This window comes from Natrix helvetica (genome assembly GCF_964273705.1).
Source record: "Natrix helvetica genome assembly, chromosome: 2".
NCBI classification, from domain to species: Eukaryota; Metazoa; Chordata; class Lepidosauria; order Squamata; family Natricidae; genus Natrix; species Natrix helvetica.
In genome coordinates this window covers 265,018,817-265,042,960 of record NC_138552.1, presented here as the reverse complement: position 1 = coordinate 265,042,960, position 24,144 = coordinate 265,018,817, and the positions used below count along the sequence as shown (strand labels likewise).

The window sequence follows — 24,144 nt, the reverse complement described above, 5'->3', positions numbered from 1 at the left end:
TGTATATAGAATAATAAATATAGTACATTAAAAGCTTATTAAAACCCCAAACCCAATTAAAATGAATAAATCCCCGGGAGGTAAAACTAAGAAAGTGCCAGGCCAGCTGATTGAAATAGGTGAGTCTTTAACTTTTGCCGGAAGGAACGGAGGTCGGTGGTAGTTCGAATGTCTGGGGGGAGGTCATTCCAGAGGGTTGGGCCCATCACAGGGAAGCATCTACTCCTAGGTGTCGCCCGCTGGCATTGCCTAGCAGACGGCACCAGGAGGAGCCCCTCTCTGTGTGAGCGGATAGGTCGCAGGGACGTGTGTGGTAGGATGCGATCCTGCAGATACCTAGGTCCTATGCCATGGAGCGCTTTAAAGATGGTAATCAATACCTTGAAACGCACCCGAAAGGCCACAGGTAGCCAGTGCAGCTCGCGCAGGAGAGGTGTTACGTGGGAGTAATGAGTACTTCCCATAATAACCCGCGCGGCTGCGTTCTGAACTAGCTGCAGTCTCCGGATGCGTCCCAAGGGAAGCCCCATGTAGAGGGCATTGCAGTAGTCCAGGCGAGACGTCACCAGCGCATGAGTGACCGTGCGCAGGGCACTCCGGTCCAGTAGGGGGCGCAATTGGCGCACCAGGCGAACCTGGTGGAACGCCCCCCTTGCCACGGCTGCCACATGGTCCTCCATTGACAGCCGGGCATCGAGGAGGACGCCCAAATTGCGTGCCCGCTCCACAGGGGACAGCTGTTCACCCCCTATGGCCAGCGATGGGGTCAGCTGGCTGAACCGAGGCGCCGGTACCCACAGCCACTCAGTCTTGGAGGGGTTGAGTTTGAGTCTGTTGTCCCCCATCCAGACCCCGACGGCTTCCAAACACCGGGACATCACTTCGACAGCCTCGTTGGGGTGGTTTGGGGTTGAAATATACAGCTGAGTATCATCAGCGTAAAGGTGGTACTCAACCCCAAAACCATGGATGATCTCGCCCAGCAGCTTCACATATGCATTGAACAGGAGAGGCGAGAGGACCGACCCCTGTGGCACCCCACAAGTGAGTGGCCTCAGGGACGACCTCTGCCCCCCTGTCAACACACATTGCTTCCGGTCGGAGAGGTAGGAACCGAACCACCGCAAAACAGTGCCTCCGACTCCCATCCCCTCCAACCGGCGCAATAGGATACCATGGTCGATGGTATCAAAAGCCGCCGAGAGATCTAATAGGACCAGGATAGAGGAACAACCCCTATCTCTGGCCCTCCAGAGATCATCAACCAACGCGACCAAGGCTGTCTCAGTGCTGTGCCCGGGTCGGAAGCCGGACTGGCGTGGGTCTAGATAGTCGGATTCGTCTAGGTGTCGTGGAAATTGCTGCGCCACCACATTCTCAACAACCTTCGCCACGAAGGGGAGGTTGGAGACTGGACGATAATTAGCTAGCTCCATTGGGTCGAGCGAAGGTCTCTTGAGCAAGGGTCTCACCACCGCCTCTTTCAAGGCGGTAGGTAAGTATCCCTCACCCAATGAGGCGTTCACCAGGCCCAGGAGCCAGCCTCGTGTCACCTCCCAGGCTGCCAGTACCAGCCAGGAGGGGCACGGGTCCGTTAAACATGTGGTAGGTCGCAGCCGTCCACGCAACCTGTCCAAATCCTCGGGGGCAACAGAGTCAAACCCCTCCCAGAATGGTCTCTCAAGACTCGCTGTTGGCAGCTCGTCTGGTCCACTGACGGAGGCCCACCCGCTCCGGATCTGATCGATTTTGTCCTGAAGATATTCTCCAAACTCCTCTGCTCTACCCTGTAAGGGTGTCTCCCGCGCCCCCTGCGATAAAAGGGAGCGGGTCACCCTAAACAGGGCGGCAGGGCGGTTATCCGTGGACGCAATAAGAGCAGCACAATGTCTACGTTTGGCCGCTCTTATTGCCACAAGGTAAGTCCGCAAATAGGCTCTTACCTGTGTTCGGTCAGATTCGGAGCGTGAGGACCTCCACCTGCTCTCTAGACGTCTCCTGTGGCGCCTCATCACCCTAAGCTCCTCAGTAAACCAAGGAGCCCGGGTGGGTCGATGCCGCAGGAGAGGTCGCAAAGGCGCAACCCGGTCCAAGGCCCCAGTCGTCGCCCTATTCCAGGCGGTCACCAGGTCCTCGGAGCGGGAGCGGGACAAGGCTACAGGAATTGGCCCAAGCTCCGTCTGGAATCTATCAGATTCCATCAGGTGCCTGGGGCGGTACCAGTTTATAGAGTCTGGTTCCGCCTCCTCGCGGTGGGGGATAGCACCAGGGAAGTCCAGCAGGAGGGATGAGTGGTCTGACCATGACAGGGGCGTGATGACTAAATCCCCTATTCCCAGATCACTCGTCCACTGTTCAGATACAAAAATGAGGTCCAGTGTGTGGCCCCCTTCGTGAGTGGGGCCCTGCACTAATTGGGTCAGGTCCATGGCCGTCATGGAAGCCATGAACTACCGAGCCACCTCGGAAGCCGCTCCCGTTGACGGCAAGTTGAAGTCCCCCATGACCAAAAGTCTGGGAGTCTCAACTGCCGTCGCTGAGATTAGCTCGAGGAGCTCGGGCAGGGCTGCTGATGCATAGCGAGGAGCCAAGTATACAATCAGCAAGCCCCACTGCCTCCCTGGGCCCCAGTTCACACCAAGGGACTCACACCCGGGTATCTGAGGGACAGTGAACTCCCTCGGCTCTAAACATTCCCGCATAACCACCGCCACCCCTCCACCCTTACCCAGGGCCCGAGGCTGATGGAATGCACGGAAACCCGGTGGGCACATTTCCACGAGGGGTAAACCACCCTCGTGGCCCAACCAGGTCTCCGTTATCCCTGCAAGGTCTAGCTCCCCCTCTGAGATCAACTCATTAATGAGGGGGGCCTTGTTGGTGACAGACCTTGCGTTGCAAAGCATCAGCCGCAGGCCCTGGCTCTGTAGGACCTGTCCACCTAGACTGCAGGGGTTGGTACAAGCGACCGGGCGTAACCAACAGCCGCGGTCTCCCAACCGACCTTGGGATCTTATCCTGTCCTCGCATCCCCTCCTCCCCGCGACCGTTGTAATAGGACAACCCTCTGCTTTAGTGACCTTTATATTCCCCCCCTCCACCGCATCCCCGTCCTTCCTGGACTCACCTGTCTGTCCGGCTCTGGCCCTCCTCCCGGTCTGATTAACCCTCCCCCCCACCCTGGGACCCCCTAAAAAAGATAAAAAACATTTTACTAAAAATCCCCTTAGCTTCCGGTTCCTGCACCTCTCGGGGTCCACGAACCCGTCCTCGAGGCGGGCCCTTGAAAGAGCCAAGGGCCAAGCCTGCGAGAGAGGGGCCTCCCGCAGGCGGAGCAAGTCTAACCTCGAATACGTTATTAAAAGTCCCAATAGGGTAAGGTACTGATAAAACAAAGTTGATAGGTCATAGCCGGCAGGGCTAGGGTCTCAATGAAGGACCAGAGTCTTAAAGTCTAGATGGTAAATAATAGTAAGTAATGTCTGGTAACTTCAGAGGAAGATGGTAAGTAATAGGTGGTAAATAGATGGTAAATAATGTCTAGATGGTAACTAGATGGTAACTTCAGAGGGAGGGGGGGAAATGGGAGGTAGTCAAGTGTCGCAAATGGTGGGGAGAGGCAAAGATGGTAAATGGGAGAAAGATGGTTCAAATGGCCCCAGGTGAATAGAAATTCCTTAATGGGTGGGGGGGGGCCCTTCTTGTCCTGATTGTTTTAGGCTGGGCAGCTGCTCAGACCTGTCCATGGCTCCAAGTGCCTGCTCAGGCTGCTCAAGCCTGTCCATATCCCCAAGCCATGATCTCCAGTGGCCTCCAGGCTCCAAATCATCCCAGCCATAATTCCAGAGCCTCACCGATGTCTTTGGTGCCTCTCCGGTGCTCTCCGGCACTCCGTTGCTCCTTCCTTGTTCCTCCCTGTGCCCCCGATGCTGGTAATGACCCTCCGGTGCCTCCGGTAGCTCTCTGGGGGCTCTCCGGGGTTCCTTCCCTTTGTTCCTTTCTCTTTTTGCTTTTCGGCTTTTCGGCTTTTTTAAATTTGCCGGCGTCAGCGCTGCCCGCGCAGCCGCACTGCGCCGTCGCCATGTTCACAGGCTTCTTCCCAGCCGATTGCCGCTTACGATCTTCAACTCCTTCCTGCTCTCCGATCTTCACCGACCACCCTGGAAGGCCAAAACTGGCCCAAAACAAGCCAGGGTGGTCGGGCTATCAACTCTCAGCCCCCTCTGATGTCATAGGGCCGGTTGCAGTCCTTACCCGGTCGGGCGCTCCATAGTTCAACTCCGGAGCTCAGGAGGCGACCGCCATCGTTGGAAGCTCCTCCTCCCCCATAATAGTAAATGTCAACTTTGCTTGGACACAAATTTACAAAATTTGGGAAAATGAATATCTAAGAGTTCTGTAGGGGAAAATGATCACTCTTATATGAATAGCAGATGAATTTTCTAAGCGCACAGAGGGGCATTTTTAGTTTTCAAGTCTAGAAACTGAAAACACAAATTTTATTTAGATGATTATTGATATTCATTGGTTCATCCATTCAGATATTGCCACATACTAAGCTAACATTCATGAGAATACTGGAATTCCAAGTCATTCAGTGCAATATGCACATGTACAACTACAGATAACACAAAATGCTTAAAAATCAAATGTAAATGATATTTGGATAAAAGTTTTCAGAAATTACTCTTTAAATCAAAATTGGATCCATTTGGGATGCCACATGGGATACTTTGAAAGCACTGCTAAGGCAAAAGTATGGAAGTTTCCATAGGAATCCCTGGATGACTCTGAGCCTGGTTGATTGCTATCCTAGTCCATTAAATGTTCAGCCCATTCAAATATTATGATAAAACGTTTGTTCTCTGATCATATAAAGTTTTGCTTGTTTAGTCATCATAGCTGCTGATTCCAGGCCCAAATAGGTTTTCCAGTATTTCTACCAAATGTATTGGGTATTACATAGATGATTTCCCCAATTTTCTCTAGGGAAAAGAGATATTCACCAATGATTTGTTCAGCAAGCTTCCTCTTTTATCCATTTTCTCTTGGGCTCTCACAAATTCCACTTTAAATCATTTTTCTTCTTCTCCCCCTTTCTCCTAACTGATTCTTTTTCTTTTTCCTGTTTTTATGGTTATAGTATCTTTCCTTCAGATTATTCATTTTTATTATTCTGATGCCTTCCCCCAGGGTTTTTCCCTGTTCTCCTTCCCTCCCTTACTATCTTGTGGTTCTTTTGGGGGGATCTGCCCCTTTGTCTGCTTTTTCTTTGTGACTGTAAGTCCCAGAGGAATCATCTGTCTGCATTTTATTTTCAAATGTTCTTATCTTCTTGCTCCTCATTCGTGCCTTCTTTTATATCTTTTCTATTATTTCTTGCTCTGTATTTTCCCTTTGATTTTCGCCAATGATTTGTTCAGCAAGCTATTGAAAATATTCTAAATGAGAAACTCATATGATTTCTCTCAATCTATATTGTGTGTATGTCTGTGTCTCTGTTACAATTATATTCCATTTTTATCTAGGGGCTCAAGACAACTTTTATAGCACTTCCTTTTCTAAATCTTCATAGTAGCAATCCTGTGAGGTAAATTAGATTGAAAGATTTCTTTGACATGATACACAGGACATATTCCACAAAAAGTTTAAAGGCTCAGGCACATGATTTCTTCCATGGTCAATCAACTTCAGTATTGTAGCTTGTAGACCCTGACCAGAAACATCTAATAGACTTTAGCATCAAACAAGCCAGGAAAGCTAGTCAAGAAGAAGGTTTTTTTAATACAATAATCAGTTGATTTCAATGAACTCTCTCATACAGCATAACACTAATTTGGATAACCACTCTCAGGATTTTCTCTTGACTTAAAACAATACAATTGGATCAGAACCTGGATGGGCTGTCTACAACTGTGTTTCAAAAATAAAATTCTAAATAGACAAACAAATTTGGTTTTATGGTTAAGTTCAATCTGAATTTATAAGAATATACTAGCAAGATCAAAACACTTGGAGAGAGAAAGAAAGAAAACATAGAAACAGAAGAACAGAAATGAAGCAGTAAAATGGCCTGTCAGTTTTTGCCTATTTAAACATTTCTTCATTGCTAACACTTTTTTTCATATAACCAAAAACAATACCTATGTACACAAATATCACACAATTAAGCATACAGAAATCAAAACGAACAGAAATCAATTTGATTATATTTTTAGTATAAGAAGGTATAAGTGCCCAATTACAACAGCAAATTTCTCATGATCTATAGCTTTTTAACAAAAAAAGCTTCTTCCAACATGTTAAAAACAAGAAAAAAGTTAAGAAATAATTGGTCCATTGCTGGGAGAAAGTGGCAAGAAGGTGACAAGCAACAGGGAGAAATCAGAATCATTTTTTTTGCATCCGTCTTTACACAAAGGGATAAAACAGTCCAACCTATCAAAAACAGCACCACAAAAATCAGATTAGGAACACAAATTGAAATAGGGAAGAAAATGGTAAGTGAGCACCTGTCTTCCCTAGACAAGTTCAAATCACCAGGACCAGATGGATTCCACTCCAGGGTTCTGAAGGAACTGGCAGACGAGTTCTCAGAACATTGAACTATATCTTTCAGAGATCCTGGAGCACCGGGGAACTGCCAGAGGACTGGAAAAGAGCTGATGTGTTTCCCATTTCAAAAAAAGAGAAAAAAATAGATCCAGAAAACTATAGACCTATCAGCCTGACATCAATACCAGGAAAGATTCTGGAAAAGATAATCAAGCAACGAATTAGTGAACACCTAGAAGTAAACAAAATAATAGCCAAAAGCCAACATGGGTTCATCAAAAACAGATCATGCCAGACTAATCTTACTGCATTCTTAGACAAAGTGACAAAATTAGTGGACCAGAGGAATGCTGTCGATATAGTTTACTTGGACTTCAGTAAGGCATTTGATAAGGTAGACCATAACCTACTACTAGATAAAGTAGAAGAATGTGGTTTAGACAGCATCACCACGAGATGGATTCGTAACTGGCTGACCAACTATACTCAACGTGTAGTCCTCAATGGAACTACATCTGCATGGAAGGAAGTATGCAGTGGACTACCCAAAGCTCTGTTTTAGGCCCAGTACTTTTCAACATCTTCATCAATGATTTGGATGAGGGAATAAATGGGGAACTCATCAGATTTGCAGAAGACACCAAGCTGGCAGGAATAGCCAACACTCCAGAAGACAGGCTTAAGATACATAAGGATCTTGACAAACTTGAACATTGGGCATTATCTAATAAAATGAAATTCAATGGTGAAAAGAGTAAGGTTCTACATTTAGGCAAGAAAAACAAAATGAATAGGTACAGTATAGGTGGCACCTTGCTTAATAGTAGTAACTGTGAGAGGGATCTTGGAGTCCTAGTGGACAACCATTTAAATATGAGCCAGCAGTGTGCAGCAGCTGCTAAAAAAGCCAACACAGTTCTAGGTTACATAAACAGAGGGATAGAATCAAGATCAAGTGAAGTGTTAATACCACTTTATAATGCCTTGATAAGGCCACACTTGGAATACTGCATTCAATTTTGGTCACCACTATGTAGAAAAGATGTGGAGACTCTAGAAAGAGTGCAGAGAAGAGCAACAAAGATGATTAGGGGACTGGAGACTAAAACATATGAAGAATAGTTGCAGGAACTGGGTATGTCTAGTTTAATGAAAATAAGGACTAGGGAGATATGACAGCAGTGTTCCAATATCTCAGGGGTTGCTACAAAGAAGAGGGAGTCAAACTATTCTCCAAGGCACCTGAGGGTAGAACAAGAAGCAATGGGTGGAAACTAATCAAGGAGAGAAGCAACTTAGAACTGAGGAGAAATTTCCTGACAGTTAGAAAAATCAATCAGTGGAACAGCTTGCCTCCAGAAGTTGTGAATGCCCCAACACTGGAAGTCTTTAAGAAGATGTTGGATAGCCATTTGTGTGAAATGGTATAGGGTTTCCTGCCTAGGCAGGGGGTTGGACTAGAAGACTTCCAAGATCCCTTCCAACTCTGCTATTGTATTGTATTGTATGATCTGGTCATAGTTAACTTACCAATCAAGCTAGAACAGAACAAAACCAACCAGTGTTTATAATATAAGCCTGTGTATACAATATATCCCCCACTTTAAAGCATCCATTGGGAATTGCTTTGGAACCTTCAAAATGGCAAACTGAAGACAGGTCCAATAAAAATAGAAAGTTATACATTTCGGCAAGAAAAAACAAATGCACAACTTTAGAATAGATGGTATCTGACTCAATAGTAGTAACCGTGAGAGGGATCTTGGAGTCCTAGTGGACAAGCATTTAAATATGAGCCAGCAAAGTGCAACAGCTGCCAAAAAAGCCACCACATTTTTAGGCTGAATAAACAGAGAGATAGAATCAAGATTATGTGAAGTGTTAACACCAGTTAATAATGTCTTGGAAAGACCACTCTTGGAATACTGCATCCAGTTTTGGTTGCCACAATGCAGTGGTGGGTTTCAAAAATTTTTGGAACCTACTCTGTGGGTGTGGCCTGCTTTGTGGGAGTGGCTTGCCTGCCATGTGACCGGGTGGGAGTGGCTTGCAAGCCATGTGACCGGGTGGGAGTGGGATGTTAGAAGATCCCAAATGACGTTAGAAAGGCTGGGTAACACACCCAGCTGGTTTAACTGGGATAGGGTGAATAGGGGGTAGAGGTTCACAAATCACCAAGGACCCTCCTCTCCTTTCCCCCCAAAAGCAGAGGGCGTCAGTATTTAGAGGGAAGTTCCCCAACTTCCCCCATTTGTGTGTCACTCTTTCTCTCTCTCTCTTCCCCCCGTTTCTCTCCCCCCTTTCCTTCCTCCTCCTTTTCCTCTGTTCCCCCCAGTTTTTCAAGCTGAGCCATTGGGGGAGGTCAGAGGGAGAGAGAGATGGATTGAAGGGTGCAAAGAGATGGGCTTCCCATTTTGAGAAGCCTCCCTTAGCAAAAGATCGCTGACAGGAGGAAGGGAGGATTCCCCACCCCACTTTTCCCTTCCCAAAAGATCGCTGAGAGGAGGAAAGGGAGGATTCCCCACCCCACTTTTCCCTTCCCAAAAGATCGCTGAGAGGAGGAAAGGGAGGATTCCCCACCCCACTTTTCCCTTCCCAAAAGATCGCTGAGAGGAGGAAAGGGAGGATTCCCCACCCCACTTTTCCCTTCCCAAAAGATCGCTGAGAGGAGGAAAGGGAGGATTGCCCACCCCACTTTTCCCTTCCCAAAAGATCGTTGAGAGGAGGAAAGGGGGGTGAGCGAGCAATGGAGTGGCTTCTGAACCGGCAGGGGCGAGCAAGTGAGTGATAGGGGCGGGGCAGGAACTTACTTCCGGGTTCATTGTCCAACAGGTTCGCCAGAACCGGTGCGAACTGGTAGGAACCCACCACTGCCACAATGTAAAAAAGATGTTGAGTGCAGAGAAGAGCAACAAGGCACTGGAGGCCAAAATATATTTAAAATGGTTGCTGGAATTGGGTATGCCTAGTTTAATGAATAGTTTAATGAATAGAAGGACTAGGGGTGACGTGATAGCAGTGTTCCAGTATCTCAGTGGTTGCCCTAACGAAGATGGAGTCAAACTATTCTCCACAGCACCTGAAGGCAGGACAAGAAGCAATGAATGGAAATTAATCAAGGAGAGAAGCAACCTAGAACTAAGGAGAAATGTTCTGACAGTTAGAACAATTACTCAGTGAACAAATTGCCTCCAGAAGTTATGAATTCTCCAACACTACAAGTTGTTAAGAAGAGATTGGACAATTATTTGTCTGAAATGGTGTAGGGTTCCCTGCCTGAATAGGGAATTGGACTAAAGACCTCCAAGTTTCCTTCCAACTCAATCGATTCTATACTAAAAGCGGGTACTTAATCCCTTGAATGGATCTTGCGTTTCTAGCGTTGAGGATAGATTATTGAGTTAATAGACCATTCTTGGAGCAATCATAGGAATATTTCTCTATAGTGAGTGGCCCATAGCATTAAGTGGATCTGCTCTGAGTTTTTCACTAATTTAGGAGAGAAAATGCAATTGCCTAAGCTGAAATTGACAATTGCGACTATAAGCTAAAATGAGCCAAAGATACCCACAGAGGGGAAGTAAGCCAGGAATCCTGTAGATCACAGCTGTCAAACTCCCGGCCGATGGGCCAGATGCCTCACGTGCTGGCCACGCCCATCCTGGTTTAGCAAAGGAGAAAAAAGTCCCAATAGATCATGTGATGCCGCCATGACGACATGAGTTTGACAGCCCTGTAGATTTACTTCAGAAAATAAATGAAATGTACCAAGTTTTTGGGAACCAAAGGATATATATATATATGAAATATTGGAAAATGGATAAAAGAGGTACTTACAAGGAAGCAATGGCAGACTGAAATGACTACTCTTTGCAGAGCCTACAAGTGTGGTGGAATGAAGAGCTGGTTAATAAACAAGCTTCTTGAAATTGCTCTCCAGGCAAAGGGATCACTCACAAGAATTCTATTCAGAGGGTCCCAGTGGTGTGGCCAAGATGTGGATTCGAGCCTTCAAATAGACACTGGTTTCACACACTTCCTTCTTATTCATTTAGAAATTGCTTGTTCCCTGTTTTTTGGATATTAAGAACCTTCAAAATGACAAATTTCACTTCACTGGGTGATTCCCTTTTTGATCAGCCTTTACTCACTCACCACATGGCATCTGAGAACTCAACCAAACCTGGATTCAAAACGCAGCCTAGATGCCCCTGCATGGCTCCATGGGAGTCTGACAACCAATCAGAATACAAACTCAAGATCCAAGGCCAGAGAGGGCCTAAAACCAGGGACTCAGCATCTCAGCCTTTTCTCCTCTTCTTCTCCCCAAAATTGAAACATGTGATCACCTTTTCTGTTCAGGACTCAAGCCATGTGGTCTTGTCCACCATTAAAACCATCTTTCCAAGCAGGCTCCATGTCTCCAGTGTCTTTTTCCCCACTTGGAGCCGAACCCAGAAGGACATTTCTTTTGCAACACTATCAAGATTTATTTATAAAAAGAGATAAGACATGGAAAGCAGAATGTTTTATTGTATTTCCAGAGAAAGAAATAAGCTATTGTATTAAAAACATAGGAATTCAAATGTATTTCTAAATTTTAAGGTGCTTGCTGAATTTATTTAGAGAGGTCACCTTCCATTCCCCTATAAGAAATGCTTTAAACGGAAGAAAAGGAAACAGAAGAAGGAAGCTGGACTTCTATATTGAATGTTACTCTGCTACATTTCCTCCCATTCACATTAGAGAAATAATAAGTAATCTTTGGCCTAAAATATGCATTTATTAAATGAAAAAGATTTAAAGAGTTGGAGATCAGAGAAAGTTCATTCTGAACATTACAGTATTTAAATAACCAAATGGTACTGTATGTGAGAAAAAATAGGCCTTTTATAGCATTACCTTTGCAACATTAAAACTATTAAAATTTTATAATTATTCCTGGTAACAGCATTTTTCATGTTGTTATGCTCTTTGTACTGAAGCTCCCTCTGATGGCTGACAGAGAGAGGAAAATCAAAATAAACAATAACTGCTTTAGTTACACTAAATTACACATCTGATTAGCCTAAAAATATTTTTAACTGGCTACTACCTTCCTTCCTTTCCTAGAATTTCTGCTGGCTTCCTCATGTCATTCCTCCAGGTTGCCAAAATTTAAGCCACCTTTGACCCTTGTGTTCCTTAAAGCTTCATAAATAGCCTCAGCAAAGAACTGCCCAGTCCCACTTGACCTGACTTAGAGACTCCTTCTTCTTGAACTGGTTGCTCTGAGCTTCAGCCATGAAGGCTCTTCTCCTCCTTGTTGCCATCTTCATGTTTTCGCACCAAGCAGGTAAGGAGAGAAACTAAAATGACCCAGATGGTCTAGAGGAGAAGTGTACTTGAGACTAATCTCAAATACTTTTCACAAAGATTCTTTACATCGTTTATTTTTGGTATTGACCACCAGTCAAACAGCGTTAAGGGTATTTCAATCTATAAATGTTAACAAGGTTCTTCCTACCCCATTTTTCCATCACGAAATGTGTCAGGGGGATCATATCTACCTGTCTTCTATAATAATGCCATGCCTTGTCTTAGTAGTTTACCCTTTTCTAAAAAAATCATTTTAATTTTTCTCCCATTGTTCTCGGCCAAATGGCATGGCTGGCAAAGATGGGCATGCACGGAGGGCAGCACATGGGAGATGGCAACGTCAGAAGTCTCCCTGGCTCTTCCCCAAAGCTCCTTGCACCAGCTGAATCCCCTGACCCAAATGCTGCCACTGATGCCACTTCCCACCTTCCTTGGGATGCTCATGGTGACCCTTCAGACAGGACAGTGGCAGCAGCTGCGGGTGGGCTAGCGAGGCTTCCTGGAATGCTTCCTGGCTCTTCCCTGAAGTGCCTCACACCAGCTGAATTCCCTGCCCTGAATGCCACCTATGCCTCTCCCCACCTTCCTCAGAACACTTGCCCTTAGTTGCCCAGTTCTGCTTAAAGTTTAATATCTGTTCCCAGGGAGCATGCCAAAGGGGACCTGACGTGGCCAGAAGGCCCTCACAATAAAGAGGGCTCGTTGCCTTTACTTTGCCTGTCAGGAGGCAGTGAGGTAATGTCTCTGGCACGAAACCCACCCCCAACCTCTGGCCCTGTAGATGTCACCTCTGCTGTGGACGTGCTTGCATGGGAGCAGAAACCCTGCAGTAAAGGTGGTTATCCTCATCCCCACTCAAGGAAAGAGTTTTGGTGCAGCATTCTGAAAAAGCAGCTTTGTACGTTTTAAGTTTTCTTAATTGGAAAATGCGAGTACATCTCCTGTGCTCCCCTATCCCTCTTTGTAGATTTCAGATTGAGGCTATGGGCTCCTTGATCAAGAGTGGGGCTGAGAGGAAGCCAGAGATAATTTGAATAGAGAAATTGGTGGCAGGGAGGGGGAGAGGGAAGACAGGCCAGTCTAGTAATTCCTCATCTTCCCTTCCTTCAGCAATTAAGCAGCAGGCTACTAGGTAGTCTAGCTCAGCCCAAGAAGGCAGAGAAGGCCCTTATGCCAGAAGGGATTTGCCTGGGTCTCATAGTTGCTCCTTCAGTCACAACAAAACATGGGGATCTAATGGGGAAGGGGCAGAGGAATCAAACCCAGAGGAGAAGCACCCCTTTCCTTCTTCTCTGTTCTGGCATTGAGCAGCAGTGGAGGGAGAACAAAAGGAACCCATCCTAGTTAGAGGACAGTCCCAAGTATGTGGGAGGTTGTTGCTGAAAGTTGCCTGTTTCCAGGTTCTGGAGTAGACATACTCCTTTGCCTCTCTAAGGAGGCTCTTGGGCTGAATCCCTTGGCTCCCACCCACCCAAAAGAAGGAGAGACAATGCCTTCCCTGATTTGCTCTACTTGTTGATTGCAAGCTCCTTGGGGCTGAGAAGGGTTGCTACAAAACTGAATTTTCTGAAATGGACCACTAGACTCCTAAATATGTAGTAAAAAGAAAAGTCAATCAAAAGAGCAACATGCAAACAAAGCAAATAAAACACTCCCAGAAACAGAACATATTAAAGTTTAATTTGTGTGTATTGTTAAATGACTGCTAAATTGGCCACACCCACATGACCACCTAGCCACCCCCACCCAGCTGGTCCAGCCCTCCAACAGTCTGAGGGACTGTTAAAAAGTTTGAGGACCCCTGATTGAGTTCATATCACTTCCTAGTATAGCATCAACACTATCATCAACATCTTATTATTATTGGTTTGTTGGATAGTCAGCCAAATATTTAGACTAGATTTGGCACATTTTTCTACCTATCAAGTCCTTCCCAATGAATGGGGGATAGGCAGATGCTGTTGTTTGACGTTATTAAAGCTTTTGTTGCAAGGTTTAAGCTGTTCCAAGTAAGGCTGCTTTTTACTAAAACTATTGAATGATAGGGATTTTGTAATAATAATAATAATAATAATAATAATAATAATAATAATAATAATAATATTTAATGCTTCTAGACCGCCCCCTCTCCCGCAAGGGACTCGGGGCGGTGTACAGTTCATACAAAATATAACAGGATACAATAAAATTAAATTAAATATGTACAGTTGACAATTGACATGGAGGAGGTTAAAATGTAGTTAAAAGAACTGTACAAAGCAGATATAAAATAAATTCAAACCCCTAAAAACAAATACAGTAAATTAAAAAGCCCCTAAAATAACCAGATATAATACATTTGCCAGGAGGGACAGTTGAATTATGCCAGGCCTGCTAATCGGAACAGGTGGGTCTTCAGTCCGCTCGGTCAGAAGTGGTTCTAATGTCGGGGGGGAGGTCATTCCAGAGGGTTGGGCCCATCACAGAGAAGGCCCTACTCCTCGGTGTCGCCCGCTGGCATTGCCTAGTGGACGGCACCAGGAGAAGTCCCTCCCTGTGTGAGCGTATTGGCCGCAGGGATGTATGTGGGAGGATGCGATCCCGCAAGTAACTAGGTCCCGTGCCATGGAGCGCTTTAAAGATGGTAATCAGCACCTTGAAACGCACCCGGAAAACCACAGGCAGCCAGTGCAGCTCACGCAGGAGAGGTGTTACGTGGGAGTACCTCGTACTCCCCATCACAGCCCGCGTGGCTGCGTTCTGAACTAACTGCAGTCTCCGGGCGCGTCCCAAGGGCAGCCCCATGTAGAGAGCGTTGCAGTAATCCAGGCGGGACATCACCAGCGCATGAGTGACCGTGCGTAGGGCATCCCGGTCCAGTAGGGGGCGCAATTGGCGCACCAGGCGAACCTGGTGGAACGCCCCCCTTGCCACGGCTGCCACATGGTCATCCATTGACAGCCGGGCATCAAGGAGGACGCCCAAATTGAGCGCCCGTTCCACAGGGGGCAATTGTTCGCCCCCTATGGCCAGCGATGGGATCAGCTGGCTGAACCGAGGTGCCGGTAGCCACAGCCACTCAGTCTTGGAGGGGTTGAGTTTAAGTCTGTTGTCCCCCATCCAGACCCCGACGGCCTCCAAACACCGGGACATCACTTCGACAGCCTCGTTGGGGTGGTTTGGAGTTGAAATATACAGCTGAGTATCATCAGCGTAGAGGTGATACTCAACCCCAAAACCACGGATGATCTCACCCAGCGGTTTCACATATGTGTTGAACAGGAGAGGCGAGAGGACCGACCCCTGTGGCACTCCACAAGTGAGTGGCCTCGGGGTCGACCTCTGTCCCCCTGTCAACACACATTGCCTCCGGTCGGAGAGGTAGGAGCCAAACCACCGCAAAATGGTACCTCCGACTCCTATCCCCTCCAACCGGCGCAATAGGATACCATGGTCGATGGTATCAAAAGCCGCCGAGAGGTCTAATAGGACCAGGATAGAGGAACAACCTCTATCTCTGGCCCTCCAGAGATCATCAACCAACGCGACCAAGGCTGTCTCTGTGCTGTGCCCGGGTCGGAAGCCGGACTGGCGTGAGTCTAGATACTCGGATTCGTCAAGGTGTCGTGGAAACTGCTGCGCCACCACATTCTCTACAACCTTCGCTAGAAACGGAAGGTTGGAGACTGGACGATAATTAGCTAGCTCCATTGGGTCGAGTGAAGGCCTCTTAAGCAAGGCCTCACCACCGCCTCTTTCAAGGCGGTTGGTAAGGATCCCTCACCCAATGAGGCATTCACCAGGCCCAGAAGCCAGCCTCGGGTCACCTCCCAAGATGCCAGTACCAACCAGGAGGGACACGGGTCCATTAAACATGTGGTGGGTCGCAGCCGTCCACGCAACCTATCTAAATCCTCGGGGGCAACAGAATCAAACTCCTCCCAGGATGGTCTCACAAGACTCGCTGTTGGCGGCCCGTCTGGTCCACTGAGTGGGGCCCATCTGCTCCGGATCTGAGCGACTTTGTCCTGCAGATATTCCCCAAATTCCTCTGCTCTGCCCTGTAAGGGTGCCCCCTGTGTCCTCTGTGACAAGAGGGAGCGGGTCACCCTAAACAGGGCGGCAGGGCGGTTATCCGCCGACGCAATAAGGGTGGCGCAATATCTACGTTTGGCCACCCTTAATGCCACAAGGTAGGTCCGCAAGTAGGATCTTACCTGTGTTCGATCAGATTCGGAGCGTGAGGACCTCCACCTGCTCTCTAGACATCTCCTGTGGCGCTTCATCACCCTCAGCTCCTCGGTATACCAAGGAGCCCGGGTGGGTCGCTGCCGCAGGAGAGGTCGCAAAGGCGCAACCCGGTCCAAGGCCCCAGCCGCCGCCCTATTCCAGGCGGCCACTAGGTCCTCCGACCGAGCGCGGGTCAGGGCTACAGGTAATGGCCCAAACTCCGTCTGGAACCTATCCGGCTCCATCAGGTGCTTGGGGCGGTACCAGCGTGAACCGTCTGGTCCCGCCTCCTCGCGGTGGGGGGTAGCGCCAGGGAAGTCAAGCCGGAGACATGAGTGATCTGACCATGACAGGGGTGTAACAGTAAACTCCCCTCTACCCAGATCACTCGTCCACTGCTCAGATACAAAAACAAGGTCCAATGTGTGGCCTCCTTCGTGTGTGGGGCCCTGAATTAACTGCGTCAGGCCCATGGCTGTCATGGAAGCCATGAACTCCCGAGCTACCTCAGATGCTGCTCCCGTCGATGGCAGGTTGAAATCCCCCATAACCACAAGCCTGGGGATCTCAACCGCCGTCTCCGAGATCAGCTCGAGGAGCTCGGGCAGGGCTGCTGATGTATAGCGAGGAGCCAAGTATACAATCAGCAAACCCAACTGCCTCCCTGGGCCCCATTTCACACCAAGGGACTCACACCCGGATATCTGAGGAACAGTGAACTCCCTCGGCTCTAGACCTTCCCATATAACTACCGCCACCCCACCACCCTTACCCAGGGCCCGAGGCTGATGGAATGCACGGAAACCTGGTGGGCACATTTCCACGAAGGGTAAACCACCCTCGTGGCCCAACCAGGTTTCCGTTATCCTTGCAAGGTCTAGCTCCCCCTCAGAGATCAACTCATTAATGAGGGGGGCCTTGTTGGTTACGGACCTTGCATTGCAAAGCATCAGCCGTAGCCCCGGGCTCTGTAGTTCCTGACCACCTAGGTTGCGGGGGTTGGTGCAAACGACCGGGCATAGCCAACAACCACGGTAAATGCCAACAGTGTTCAAGCAGTGTTCCTAATATTTTGGGCTTCTTGTTATTATTATTTGTAGAATGAATGTAAATCATGAAATATGTAAGATTTATGAAAAGAATAAAATAGAATTAGTAATAATAAATAAATACAGATTCTAAAATGCCAATGGTATTTCCTGCCATTTTTTACGCAGCATCTGATGACAATGACCCTCGTGACATTGCTTGTAAAAAAATTCCTGGCGCCTGTATTTGGCGCAAATGTCCACCCACCACCGTAACTAGAGGAGTCTGTTCTGGAGGTATGGCGTGCTGTTCATGGTAAGTCAACATTCTATACCTCACTCTCTTATTCTGCTCTAAACAAATGCAGCAGTCTTTTTTTTATATATATACAATTTTGTATTGAAGAAATATTTTTTGCAAATGCAACAGTTTTAATTGCCAGGAAACATTTTAAATTTAAATGCTATTAAAAATCACTTTGGGTTTTTCTTTTTCTTAAGATACATGTTGCTCTGATGTAATGGTGTTGAGGAAGTCTTTAAAAACCAAGTTATTTTCCCAGGCTCCTGAGTAGGGAGCTCTACAGCCCCTGTAGTATCTTAGTATCTCCACACATACGTAGTCTCTTTATTATTGTTTTTTATTCTCAGTAATATAAACCACCCAGAATTGGTCTCTAGCTGGGCAGCCAAATAGCTATACTAAGATCTATATCTAAACTTACATCTACATCTATCAGACCAGGGCCACATGTTAAGTTTCAATTAAATTAATGTATTGTTCATGCCTATGCACAGGAATTTAGTCAAGTAATGGTCAGCACTATTTTGGTGCTAGATAAGGATTAACAGAATTTAAGCGTGGTTGGACATAGGCTACTTATGGGAACATAATGGCTCCAGGCTAATTCCCTTTTTTATTCCAAACAATGAATTAATTAACAATAAGTCTTATATTCCTCATACTTTTTAAAGAGTTTGTTCTCCTGTTAAGAATATTTTTTATTTCTTCCTTAGACACTATTAGAGAGCAGAAGTGTCTTCTGAATCTGATGATTTTATCCAAGTGCCAAATTAAACATGAAACAGAGCAATATAATGATGCATGTATAATAGGGGAACAATTGATGACATCATAATAATGACACTCTTATTATTATTATTTGTCCTTCTTTTACCCCAACCCATCAGAGAAGCATTGGCTTTTTGGTTGATTTTTTCTTACATACCTGTTTAGTATTAATTTTTATGGTTTGAAATCACTTTGAAGTATTATGATGAGATTTGTCATTCTTGACCATTAAGTCTTTTTCTCATACTCCCGTCTTTAGTTGTCCTGTGTGTTTCCCTACAAATGTCTTTTAAAATAATCGATCAATGAATGGTTTCCCTCTTTCCATTCCTTTGTCCTTCTACATCAACTTTTTTTTCAGTCAGCTGCATAATTTCCCATAGTAATGGTAATTCTCTTGTATATCAGAACATATTCTGAACAAATGCTGCTTTTGGCATGTGGGTAACTGAATCAATAAAATATATAACAAATGAAAAAATATGCAAATAAGTTAATAATTCTAGAACAATATACTGATGTAAGCTTTTATAGAATATTGTCTATTAATACCAGTATTTTTAAAATTGATTTGCTGCTGACTTATGGTTCTCTCTCTTTTTTAAATCTGCAATCCTTGTTTCTTTTACATAAATATCTATAGGCCTCCCAAGGGGGGTTAAATATCAGGAAATTTTCGAAGCATCTGAAGAGTTCTGAAGAAGATATTGAAACAAGATGGCTGGAAGAAGTGCAAGCAATTCTCCTGAGATACAAATATTTTGATTGAATACATAATCTGGAAAAAAAATAATGGTTTAACTTGTTGATCTGTATATTAAAGCTCTATAATAGCAATCAGAAACTGATAATTACTATACTGTTTGTTTGTTTGTTTGTTTGTTTTGTTTTATTGGATTTATATGCCGCCCTTCTCCCAAAGGACTCAGGGTGGCGTACAAGATTAAAAAACACATATCACAAAAGTTAAAAGGAAATTAGATAAATATCCCAAAATACCCCCAATTAATATGACAATAACATTAAAAAAATTAGATAATATTAACAGGCCAGGATTCCGGTGGAGACATTAAGCCATTCCATTGGGGGATTCACCATCTCTACTGTTTGTGGGAGAGGCAGATATGATGGGGGCCGAGGACCAAATTATGTTTGGAGGATGCGGGTTTGCTGTTTAAGAGTGATCACGCATTCCGACCCTCATCTCCCTTCTCACACCGAGTGCTCTGGATTACAGGACCCTGGTCTCCGGCTGGTGTCGCCTAACACCAGGTCCATGGTACATAAGGCTCCCCTCATTTATGACCTCATACAAGAGGATAGAGTGGACCTGGCGTGCATTACGGAGACCTGGTTGGGCCATGAGGGGGGTGTTCCCCTTAGCGAACTATGCCACCAGACTTCTGGGCGTTTCACCAGCCAAGAGCTCAGGGCAGGGACAGGGGGGGTGGCAGTGGTTATTAGGGAAAATCTCAGACTTCAGGAGGTCACTGTGCCTCAGTTAGGCAGGTGTGAGTCCCTTTTTGTGAAGTGGAGCCTTGGAGATCAGGTGGGCCTTTTTGTTACGTACCTGTCTCCCTGCTACGTTTCATCGGCCCTGCCGGAGCTGCTGCATGTCTTACCTGGATTGGCGGTTGATTTCCCCAGGCTTATGGTCCTGGGGGATTTCAATCTGCCTTCCATTGGCGAGACATCCGAGTCAGCTCGGGAGTTCATGGCTTCCATGACGGCTATGGACCTAACTCAGTTAATTCAAGACCCCACCCATAATGAGGGACACACGCTCGACCTGATTTTTGTCTCTGGGCAGTGGATGAATGATCTAGATTTAGGGGATATTTCTATTCAACCCGGGAAAGTGGGAGTTCGCGGAGGAAATAAAGTTCTGTCGCAGTATAACATAGAAGAGAGTGCGTCATCAACCAAACAGGATGACATCATGGGGACATGGAACGAGGAGATGACATGTCAGGGGGGGGGCAGCCAGCAGTGTTCAAGGGGGTAGCGGGAAACTTATGTCCATCATAAAAATAGTTGGTGTTGAGGACAATATGTAAGAGTAACAGCCAGCTGTCAAAATCGCAGCAGATGCTAACTTGGGAGGTGGTGAAGCAGCCAGTGATGGCGGCAACGAGGACAGCTGCGGCATCGGCATCTGCTCCAACTCCGACTCCAACAGCTAAGCTCCGCCCATGCCAGCCACACTCATATCCATCGCCAGGGCCGCACTCTGTTGACCCAGTCCATAGTATCACAGGAGGAGGGGCCAAATGGCCAAATGGCACAGTATGGTGGCTCAGGCAACGGCGGTGATACCGGGGGGGCACAACGAAGGACCCTCCCCCACTCCAAAGAAATTCCAGTTGCCTTTTGATAAAGCACCCTTGGGGCAACCATAATCTGGATGACTGAGAATCTTCATGGACATCTCTGTTATCTTACTGTTATGAATTAGTTGAGATTGTACCTCCCAAATGATGGCTGCTTTTTTCTTGCTCTGGAACATTTTTTTTAAAGAGTGTGCTTTCAATCATACTAATTCAAAAAGAAGCGACAATTTGAATAAAACAGGATTATTCCAAAGTTCATTGAATTCAAACTTTTCCAAGGTTGTTACACTCCAGAAATATCGTGGTAGCAGATGATTTATTCACATGACCAGTTTTCCCAGTATGAGTAGGGCCACTGACCTATCAGCCTCATCTCACCAGAAAAGTGACTTTCATCAATCTTTTCTACCACACATCAACTTTAATGCTTTCTGGTTCATGCTGGCTCAAACAGCCCTATCCAGTTTGCCTATCGAGTTTCATTTTATTGTAGGCAACATCTCCACTCCAATGGATTGCATTTTATTGTAGGCAACATCTCCACTCCAATGGATTGCATTTTATTGTAGGCAACATCTCCAATCTAATGGATTGCATTTTATCGTAAGCAACATCTCCACTCCAATGGATTGCATTTTATTGTAGGCAACATCTCCACTCCAATGGATTGCACTTTATTGTAGGCAACATCTCCACTCCAATGAATTGCATTTTATTGTAGGCAACATCTCCACTCCAATGCATTGCATTTTATTGTAGGCAACATCTCCACTCCAATGGATTGCAGGAACAATCCCTCATCTCTGGTCCCTGCCCTCCATGACCAGTTTTTAACAAGTTCATCAATAAAAAGAAAAGCTTTGAGATTATCTTTTACAACTTTATGGTAGGCATGGTGGGCCTCTTTGTTTTACAAGCAAAGGATTCATCTGTCTTTTTGTAACCATATGAAATTGACAAAAGTTTTCTTTTCAGCCCAAGAAGGGTAATGTAGGAGGAGAACCCACTAATCAATAACATGATAAATGTGGTCCAAGTGGAACAAGAACACCAAGGGCCAAGGGAATGGACAGGACTGACATATAAATATGAAAATGGACTTTTTAAATGAGTCTTCAATACCAATTAGTCTTTTATTCAACTTAAAGCAGTAAAATACTAAAGCCCAAAATGGTCATTGTTTCTGTAGAAACTGATACATTTCTTCCCAGATTTTCCACCCATCATTATGAATGAAGGGAATGGTATGATTTTGTAACTGGCAGTAAATTGTTCTTTACAAGAGCTCACTAATAAAAACTTTAGTAGATTGGATGTTTTCTTCCCATTCCAGAGATTGCCTGGATGAGTCACTGCAGTTTTTGTGACACATTTTTTGTTTGTTTATGAAACAGTTTGCCATTGCTTTCTTCCTAGAGGTGAGAAAAAGTGACTGCTGAAAGTCACCCAACTCGTTTTGTGCCTAAAGAAGGACTAGAACCCATAGTTCCCCAATTTGTAGCCAAACTGACTATGCCAAACGGAAATGCAGTAGTAATGTATTTTTCTTAAAGAACACTGCTGATGCCTCCATTAACCTCCTAGTCTAGAGAGGAGGAGCCAATGTCGTGATGAGACGACGTGCGATCTCAACGCTCTGAGATCGCCATCGATACTTTTGCCGCTGGCCAAACGGACCTAAACCGTCCCACGGAGATGGTGAACAGGAAGAATATGTCTTGCTGATCTCAGGGACATCGCAAACTCCCTGATCGATCAAAGAGAAGTTCTTCAAGCCGGCGACAAAAAATCCAGCCATTAGGCTGATGAAGTCGGGGTGGCTCCAAAATGGAAGGATACGGAAAGAGAAAGTGTTTCCAGCTGGTGAGGAATTTTTACCGTTTTAAAAGAGACTGCCTATAAAAAACTTAAAGTAATTTAAATTGGAGAACAGAAGAAATAAGCAGTGGAATTAAATTTGGAATGGTTTTGGACAATGGGTTATCTTACTTTTTAAATGCAATCTTCATGGATGGAATTTATGCAAGCCTTTTAAAATGAATAGATTAAGTTTTCTTCTTCTATTTTTTTTCTTTTATTATTCCTTGTAACCTATGGACTAAAATTCTCCTCTTTCATTACTGTGGGTGTTCTTCTAACTCATTCAAAAATCAGACTTTTTTAAAATTTGAAATACAAAAAAGATACAAAAAGTAACAAAGAAAATTACAACAATAACACTGCTACTCGGAGGCTGGAGGTTTGTGTATTGGAAACGAAACACTCTTACTTTTCTCACTGATTATCCTGGCTTGGCAATCCAAGGTCTCATTGCTTGTTTATAGAGATTGATAAGAAGAAAAGCATATAGATGTCCCTTTGAAGTATATCTTTAACCAGAGAAAGGTGAAAATAAAATGTTATTGTGAATCTATGCTTAATCTTGTTAAAACCTTCCAAGCTAGAGCAACAGTGTTTGTTAGCTGGAGATAATGGCACAATTTCAACAGCAGAAAGAAATTTTAAGTCTGCAAAATATATTCTCAGAAATACAGAAATTATCAAACACATATGAGAGGATAGAGAAGAAGTTGGAAGACTTAGAGTATTTAACAGTAAAATATAATGAAGAAGTTGGAGATGTTTATCAAATGGAAAAAGGGTGGTTAAAATCCTAAAAATTGAAGAGGAAAATGAATATAAAGAAATTAAAATTGCTGATATTTATGGTGATTGTTTTGTCTCTGAAAATGGAAAGAGTGGAATACTGAAAGAGGAATTAAATGGAGGGGAAATCTACCCCAGATGGCAAGATACAGAAGAAGAAAAAACAAAAGAATTTATGAATTTAAAGAGAGAAATTTTATTAGCAATATCATTGGTAACACTACCGACAATCAAAGATAAGCTGATTAAGGAAACAGAAGAAGGGCATCGAAATTACATGAGAGATTTTATAAGCAAGGAGTTGTTAAGTGGGGTCCATACAAAGTTGATTAAGGAGATGATTAGAGGACTGACACCACAAATGGCAGAAGATATGAGACTGTTTTGCTACTGGAAAGATACAGGTTGATAGATGGAAGAGTATAATTTAAAACTAGTTAAACTTAGTGAAATTTAATGACAATAGATATAGTTAAATAAATAATTGATAATGATAATAACGTATACAATGTGTAGTGTTATGATATGTAATAATTGGATATGAATATTGAATGGTACCCATGAAAGGAAGATTAGAAATCCTTTTGGATTATATATAAAGGTTAATAAAAAAAGAACTAAGTTAGATACATTTAAGTCTTGATTATTAGGGGGAAAACGTTATGATACATGATATAGTTAAATAAAGGCGGGATAATGATAACAACGTATATAGGTATGGGTACAACATAAGGAAACTCGATGTAAATTGTAAACAGTGATTTAGAAAGGAAGATTAGAAAACTTTGTTATTAAATATTATGGATGCTTAGCTAGAATAGGACATAAGGATCCAGTGATATTGGAGGATTTTAGAAATAGTAAATGAAATGCCAGTATGTGGTTATGTATTAAATCTTGGTATATTTTAAGATGAAGGACGTTTAAACAATTATAGTCAAAGAAA

At 44.8% G+C, this 24,144-nt stretch overlaps 1 long non-coding RNA gene across 1 annotated transcript in view; it reads left to right on the top strand.

The window, feature by feature from the left end:
- The window catches only part of LOC309385901, a 216,433-nt gene that overhangs the window by 32,278 nt on the left and 160,011 nt on the right, over window positions 1–24,144 (top strand). The gene's annotated exons all lie outside the window — the stretch shown is intronic.